Here is an 8,175-nt window from a genome sequence, read left to right as displayed (position 1 = left end):
CGCATGCGCAGATAGAGCATTGTGTTTAGTTGTATGGTCACAAGGGGCAGCAGTGAGCTCATTACGGTTTGTTGTTGCGCTGGCAACGGGAGGTAAAGAAGACGCCGCATTCGAAAACAGTGTTTGACCGGCCACACTCAAAGGTGAGATTTTAGCTTTAGTTTACATATTGTTAATCAGTTTTTTTCACTTTTACAAACGAAAAGACTAGAAAGATACTAACCGATTAATTTGGCACAATTACCACAACACTGTGCCGCTAAAGTCACGCAAATCTACCCCAAGCTAGCTAACCGTTACTTCACACAAGCTAGCTAATGTTTTTAGCTAACACAACGTCATAGGGATGGAGTTTAAAATATTTTAGCGAACCATGAGTTTTTCTGACTCACTGTAATTGGGGTGTTATTAAGTATCTCTTATACTCAAACATGTTTGTATATGTCGCCCTGTAGAATCTTCCTCATGGGCCAGGAGACTGTTTCTTGGCTGCTCCTTGAAGAGAGAAGACCAGAAACGGGTGTCGAATAAACGTGTGGACGGAGGTTTGTCATTTTCACACTCACTAAGCCACACATAAAGACCCATGGTAAGCCTATAGTTTACAGCAGTACACATCATTGATATGCTGTAGTCATATCACCCGCAGTACGTTTAAACATGATTCGTTGAATCACGTTTATTAATGTTTTTTTTACATTTTTGCTCTCCACATTTTTAAGATTGAAACATAATTATTCTAAAATGTAACCAAATACTATTTCCCCCTTTTTACAGCACTTATATATAACAGCAGTCATTATGGTCCATATTCACACTTGTGATTTTCATAGTGTGTTTTGTCGAAATGTCTTTGTTGAAAAATGATTTCCTGATTCTCCTTGTTCGCTTTGTTTGACCTGTTCGGTGTGGAAAATAAAGCTTTTATCATCTTTAAGTACGAAGAATGAGGACAATAGGTCATTCCCTTATATTCCTACAACTTCAACTTGAGCCTAGAGATATTATAAGCTAGTCTAAAAGATAACAACCACCAAAGGATTCACTTTTTAGAATGTAAATGTAAGTTCATTGATGAAAGTTTAAAATACCTTTTTAGTAATCACATTTTTTGTTTATTTTTCTCATTTTTGATTGAAGAATTGCATGAATGACATACAGTGGTGTTTTTGTCATTGTATATAGCTTTGTTAAAATCGTACGTAATTTAGCACAAACTAATCAGGTCCTTTAATCTGTGATGTAATAACTCTTCCAATGCTGTGTAGTGACTGGTTGGTCATGTCTTTATTTTATCACTAGCTAAGAACACACATTTTCTCTTTATGTTGTCTTTTTTCATTTGGATTGACGTCTTTTGCATTTTTTGTACACTTTCCAATGCCGATTCTAACATGTATTGTGTGTGCGTGCGTGTGTGTGTGTGTGTGTGTGTGTGTGTATATGTGTGAGAACACTGTACTGTAACAACTCAAAAGCTCTTATTACATGGCTCTGGTGTGTGTACTAAATATCCAGGGCAAGTGTGTTGACCCCAGTCATGTCGGAAGTTCAGGAGTTGAGAGGGATTTTCTTAAGGGGATCTTTGCAGAAGTGTTTGCTTGTGTGTGTCTGTCTCTTTGTATGTGTGTGTTTGTGTAAGCTTTCCTGATTAACACCAGATGTGCGGGGCTCAGGGTGTCGGCGGTAGCTTGAGAGGGCCCCACTGTACTCCATTCGGCCCTGGTTGCAGAAAATGCTAAAGAGACCTCTTCACACATGGCTGACATTAATATCTTTGCTGTTCATCCCCCAGATCCCTGCAAGGTTCGAAACATCAGGTCAGACTAAGAGTTCACTCAGGAGGTCATGCAGAAGAGCAGAGCGTTAGTGTAGGTCTGCTGCTTCTCCACCAGAGGGCGGGAGAGAGCTGTAGTACGTCTGTAGTCTCTCAGCTCAGGTCCCACAGTCTGACTACTGAGGAATAATACTTCGTTTTTTAGCTCTTATAAAGTTATTTGTAGTGAAAGTGTTCCAACATTTGAAAGATAATTAGTTTCACGCGGAAAGTTCTGCAATATTTTGAGTGTTTGTGTGTGTGTTAGTGCTGCATATAAGGATTAATACTTTCAATAAGAATTCATATTTAGTTATTATTATTATTATTATATTATGTATTGTTTTATCGTCCATAAAACAAGTTTCCTAGGCCCAAATCGACATTGTGAATCTGATTATTTTTGTCTAACAGACAAAAATTAAAGATGTTAAATATTGCAAAAAAGAACAGGAACATTAAAAAAAATGTAGAATATTTCTTATACATACTCCCAAACATAAGATTGAAACGATAACTTGATTATTGAAAATGGTAATGATTAAATGTCAATTGACTAACTCATTTTCCCGCGCCTAATAATGATTAATACATATTGCAATGGATTTAATAGAGAGTTAAAGTAGTTTTAAAACAATGATTGCTTTTTATCTTCCTTTACAAACAACATTTTAACAAATAGTTGTTTTAATTTTTCTCAAAATGATCCAGATAACTTTTTTTTCTTGTAGTTTGCAAAACTTGAACATGTAAAAAATGCCTTCCTTCAAACATCAGTGCAGTGAGACCTGTCTGCATGCTCAACTTTGTCACAAGTTATTATTTCATGTGACTTCTTCCACTTTCTTGAACCCTTTCCTCTGTCTTCACCTCCTCGCCCTGCTCTCTACCTTTTGTCCCTGTGTGAATATTTCACATTGCTGCTGCCGCTGGTGCATGATGCGGGGACTGAGCGCTCATTGTGTGTACGCAGTGTGGGTGCAGCGGTATGCGGCTCCTCTGCGTGTGGTGTGTCGTGACAGGCGTGTGGCCGCTGACGCCAGCCAGCCGCCTGCCTGTCTGTCTGTACGGTTACACCTGACCGACGCTGACATCGCCTTACCCACACACACACATGTTAAAACATTCACACACACACTCTCATATACATTGCACCACGAGACATGATGCCCAAAAGTTAAACAAGGTTCACCGACTCCCTGCCGCTGTAGTCAGCCCACTGGGCCCTTCAGTACAGGAGAGCCTTTGATGTTCTGCTGACTTTGCAAGTTCATTGGTGTTCATTTAATTTAGTGATCTAAGTTTTAAAAAGCAACTTGCATGATTATAATGTAAATAAGATAAGATAGAAATAAAACATAGCTGCGTATCTGCAGTTCAATATTCAAGCAGATTTATACTGTTATTAATAATAATATATCATATTTATATAGTGCTTTTCCCAGTGCTCAAAGACGCTTTACAAGAAAATACAATGAAATAAGAGTAAAAAAATAACAACAAAAACAGTCCTGAGCTATGCTTTTGTTTCTCCAGCACATGCATCTATATATTTATTTTTCATTTAGTCTAACCCTGGTGCAAGATCATTTGTTGTGGTATTTGTTTTAAATTGAAAATGCATTATAGAGTTTTTGTGGTTTTGATATGCGCTGTGCCGGTCTGTTCAGAAATGCAGCGAAGGCCATATTGCCGCGCACTGTGGCGGAATCCTCGGTATTTAGTGTGTTCCCTCAGACCGGCCGAGGTGAAAAGTTGAACCTGGTGTTGACCTTCTCTTGAGAGAGGGCTTAGCTCTGAAGTCAGGCGCAGGCCAAACGCACAGGGAGGATATTCTCAAGTTCCTCTTTCCCTCCCTCCCTCCCTCACGTGCACCGCTGATATCCACGGGCACACTCCCCTCCCACACGGAAACAATTAGCATCTGTGATAAGATGTTGTACATATTTCCATCACTTTATCTCGTTGGTTTTGTTTGTTTTTCCGACATGACAAAAGTCTCGTGTCCTCCTGTCATGGCGCTGTTAATCACAATTACATCTCATCTAGGTACATGGAGCTGCAGAGAGAGAAGGAAGGAGAAATAGACTGAGAGGGGCCTCCTGTTTATCACTGCAGGGAGCTGAATTCCAGATGGAGAGATAATGAAGAGAACAAGCAAACAATTATGCAAAAATAGACAGTGTGGGGGGGGGGGGAAGCAAGCGCAGACTGACAGACAACAGGAATGATGTTTGGGCCAAACTAGACACGTTTTTTATTTCTACTCTCAAGAGACCGGTTCAAAACCGATCTGCATTGTCACCAGCAAGAGCAAATACGATACTACTAAAAAGGAAATAGCATTTGGGGTTTATTTGTATCATAATGTAATAATACACTTGAAGTATGATCTAAAAAGCTGTGGCCATGAATTTACAGAAAGAGCCGTTTGAACACTGTTTGTGAGTGGGTTTTATTTACCATCTTTAATTGTTTTTGTCCCATTGAAGGACAAGGAACATTCATCTTTCTGGAAGATTTACACTCCTGTCATGTGTCGTATCATGTGTCGTATCATGTGTCGTATCATGTGTCGTATCATGTGTCGTATCATGCGTCGTATCATATGCGAGAGACTTGCTGATCCACACCATATTCTGCTAGAACACCTTGACCCAGAATACAAAACCAAGTTTGATATTCTCCCAGTCCACCGGAGCAGGAGAATATATGACCTTAAGATACGAGTCCGACAGTAGACGTTGAGTCGTGCTGCACTACGTTCTCCATCTGTTTTAGTTTTGGAGTGGTTGTGATAACCTCAGCCTGACCCCTGATTGGGTTAATCTCACCCTCATCTTCTCTCGCTGGTCAGCTGACAGAACGCCGCGCTGCGATTGGTGGACGCACTGCTGAGAAAGAGGAATTTGTTTAGCATTGTGTTGAAGTCACAGCTAGCCGCTGAGACGTTTAGTCTACTGTCCAAACCATAGCAAAGCTTGAAAACACAAAAGCAGAAAGAATGTTTAGGGTGACTATTCAAGACTCAAACATGTTGGCTTTCTCAGGCAGTAGCCAACACGATACTGTTCCCCTCGCAGTGTGTGTAAAGCAGAACTAAATGTAAAATGATGTTGACTTGTGTATTCAGAACAACCTTATAGTAATAGTTGTTGTACCTCATAGTCTGAGTTTTGGAGAAAAGAGAGCTCATATCGAGTTAAAAGCAGAGAGTAATGCAACGAGCCCAATAATGTAAATGAGTTTCATTCAATGTTTCCCCCTTTAACTCTCAAAATAAGGATCCTGTTAAATGAAGTTATTGTAGTTACAGTATGTCTAAATAGCTGTGAGGGACAGGCCGCTGTGCAGTAGCTGCTCCAGGCGCTCTGTTTGGAGGGCTTACATCCAGCCAGATTAGATCAGACTCTGTTTGTTTGTTTTGATTTGGGAGGGGCCAGGCTCCTGAGGGATAGCCCCCCCCTCTCTCAACCACGACTCTGCTATCCCTCCCCAGGATTCCCCTTCAGGGCACAGTCGACTGGAGCCCCTCTGACCTCTCTGTCACCCCGTCCTAACCCATGTTAGCCAAGGCATCCTGGAAGAAAAAAACCAAAGGAAGACTCTGCTGTGTTTTAGCGTCCGCGCAACCAAATCACAACCAGACCCGTTAGTCTGGGGGTGTAGGCAGTGCCACCCAGGCAGGCAGCGCCTCTGGCCCTGGTCAGCCCGAGCAGAGCTTCACCCGGCGCGTTGACCTCTCTTTCATCTGCTTGTTGGTCTGATGTGTTCTCTCTCTCCTGTTGGTGCTTCAAGAGAAAGGTATTAGCTTAGCGAAGAGCTTGGCTGAAGGCCATTCGGGCTGCCGTCCTGTTGGTGTGTTACGTAATCATCATCATCATCAGAAGTTATTTTTAAGTTGTTGTAAAAACATCGATATTTGCTTCACTTCTAATTTAAAGGATTTTAACCAAATTTGATTAAAATAAGCTTTGTGACTGTGAGTCTGCCATCGGCTTGAACACAGCCAATTTGGCGTCTTTATAATCACATGATGTTCTGCGACTGTTGGAGCTCCGTTGTCTAGCCCTCTGGGTCTCATGATTACTCTCTTTCCACCTATTCCCATTTATTCAAACACTTAGCCCATTTTGTATTTCCATGTACCTCTCTGTCCAGGCTCGATGAAGCATCAGCCAAGGGAATACACCTTCACACACACACACACACACACACACACACACACACACACACACACACACACACACACACACACATACCATGTATACATCACTTCAAGGGACATTACATCGACTTACATGCATTTCCTGGAGACTTTTCCTAACCTTAACCATAACCAACACATGCCTAACCCTTAACCTTACCTAATCCTAAACCTAACCAAATCTTCACCTTAAAATTAATGATTCCCCTCATGGGGACCTCCAATTTGTCCCCATAAGGGAGGCGAGTCCCCACACGTGACTGTGTAAACAGATTTAGGTCCCCACAAGTATAGTAATGCTAGGCCACACACACACACACACACACACACATACATACACACACACCCCTCTGCTGACCTCTTCTTCATTCCCACCAGAGCCTGGGGTGAGGCAGCCTGGCACCAGACAGTCATTGATTCAAACCCTCAGGCTGCTTCACAACAGGTCAGAGACGGAGACGGAGACAGAGAGAGGGATGTATTCACGGCTGATTGTTCACAGATTAACTGGTGTCTTCACTTCAGAACTCAGGCTTTGTGAAGAAGCCTTTATAAATAATATTAAATGATAACTGAGACAACATTTTCTTTAGAAATATAGCAACTACATGCAAAACTAATTTGCTTCTTTTGACTTTAATTATTGCCTTTGTAGATTCTCTTTTAGTCTTTAAACACATTTATTTAGAAACGGGAAAAAATATGTTATTCAGCCATAAATTAATTTATTATGTTTCATTGAATTTTAATCCCATGAAACAGGAAATAAAAGCAGGGAGAAGCTGTGATTGGATTAAAAGTGGTCTTTGTAAACATGGTGACCCATGTCTTTGACACACCTCCTCGCCGCTCTTGAAGAAAGTCTCTTCATAAGAGGAACGCCAAGAGATGAAGGAGGACACGGGATGGGGAGGCAGACTTTGGAGTCTTTGTTGGGCACGTGGGCCTGTGTTTTGTGTCCGTTTTGTTCTTCTAAATCCTCCTTGGTTTGTGTTTGTCTCCGAGCTCTGCTTTGAGCGATTAGAGACGAGGGTTTGAGCGGCTCTGTTAAATGAAGACATCATTTCAGCCCTTTATTGTGGCTTTGAATAGACTTTCTTTGTATCAATAAATGACACTAATGGTTTTGAATATTAGCTTTATTAAAAGTTTGTTTCTTAAAAGAGAAATAGCCCAAAGTGTTCGCAGAATTTCCCTGCTCTTTATGGGAGTATATTGTATTGGACAAGTGATGTCAGTAAACCATGCCACCAGAGATGAGCCATATCACAAGAGGCATCGCTAGAAATCTGAGTTGTGCCATTAGACAGAGAGAAAGGCAGTATCTTGAGCGAGAGAGAGTAAAAGGGGAGAGACACAGAACGGATTGTTCCACAACAGACTGACGGACCTTTTAGCCTTATCTTCCCGAGCTACTCTTACAGAAAACCAAGGAGAGAAGGGGAAAGAATGCCCTGCTCTTTCTCTGCCTCCCATTCTCTCATTTCTCCTGTCTGCCTCTCTCTTCCTTCTTCATTTCTTCTTCCTCTTTTGTCCATCAGTCTTTACCCGGCGTTTCTTAAAAATCCTCTTAACCCTTGCTCTCCTTCCATTATCCCCCTTCCTCAATATCTTACCTTGATGTTTTAATATCTTGTTTCTTCGCTCGCCCGCTACTATCTTATCCGCCTTCAGACTCTAAGAGCTCATTGCTCCTACAGATTGTTAAAAGGTTTACTTGTAAGCCGCCTCCGAGTCCCGGCATCAGTTGGCTGTTAGTGTTACATGCTCTATAAAATAGATCCCTCTCTCCATCTCAGGATCACACTGTATGCATGACTGCCATTCAGGAGGGGTGCCGTACAAACGCAGGCCCGGTTGCCTTTGCAAGAGCATCTTATTTGCATTTGTTTACATGTGCCACTCGGTGCACATTTGGATTTGCTGCATGTCATAAATGTTTTTGGTTGCCCAGATCCTGATACACACAGACACACGCGCGCACAACAGTATTTGGTTGTGATGACACCGTGAGTCGTCCCTCTCCTCCCTCTCTGACAGAATGAAACGGATGGATAATTAGATATCAAAGGGAGGCAGGCAGGGTGTGGCGAGGCGCGCGGGCCCCTACGATGGTAAAGCACTTATTAATGAGATAGGCCTTATCTGCTCT

At 41.8% G+C, this 8,175-nt stretch overlaps 1 long non-coding RNA gene across 1 annotated transcript in view; it reads left to right on the top strand.

The window, feature by feature from the left end:
• The first annotated feature begins 72 nt into the window (after positions 1–72).
• LOC117543705 overlaps positions 73–8,175 on the top strand; it is a 59,537-nt gene continuing 51,434 nt past the window's right edge. Inside the window, exons 1-2 of the long non-coding RNA XR_004568599.1 lie at positions 73–143; positions 456–545. This is a non-coding gene — a long non-coding RNA (uncharacterized LOC117543705). The remainder of the gene's footprint in view (positions 144–455; positions 546–8,175) is intronic.

This window comes from Gymnodraco acuticeps, unplaced genomic scaffold (genome assembly GCF_902827175.1).
Source record: "Gymnodraco acuticeps unplaced genomic scaffold, fGymAcu1.1, whole genome shotgun sequence".
Classification (NCBI taxonomy): domain Eukaryota; kingdom Metazoa; phylum Chordata; class Actinopteri; order Perciformes; family Bathydraconidae; genus Gymnodraco; species Gymnodraco acuticeps.
Note: the sequence above shows the minus strand (reverse complement) of the source record. Positions and strands in the feature narration are given on the sequence as shown.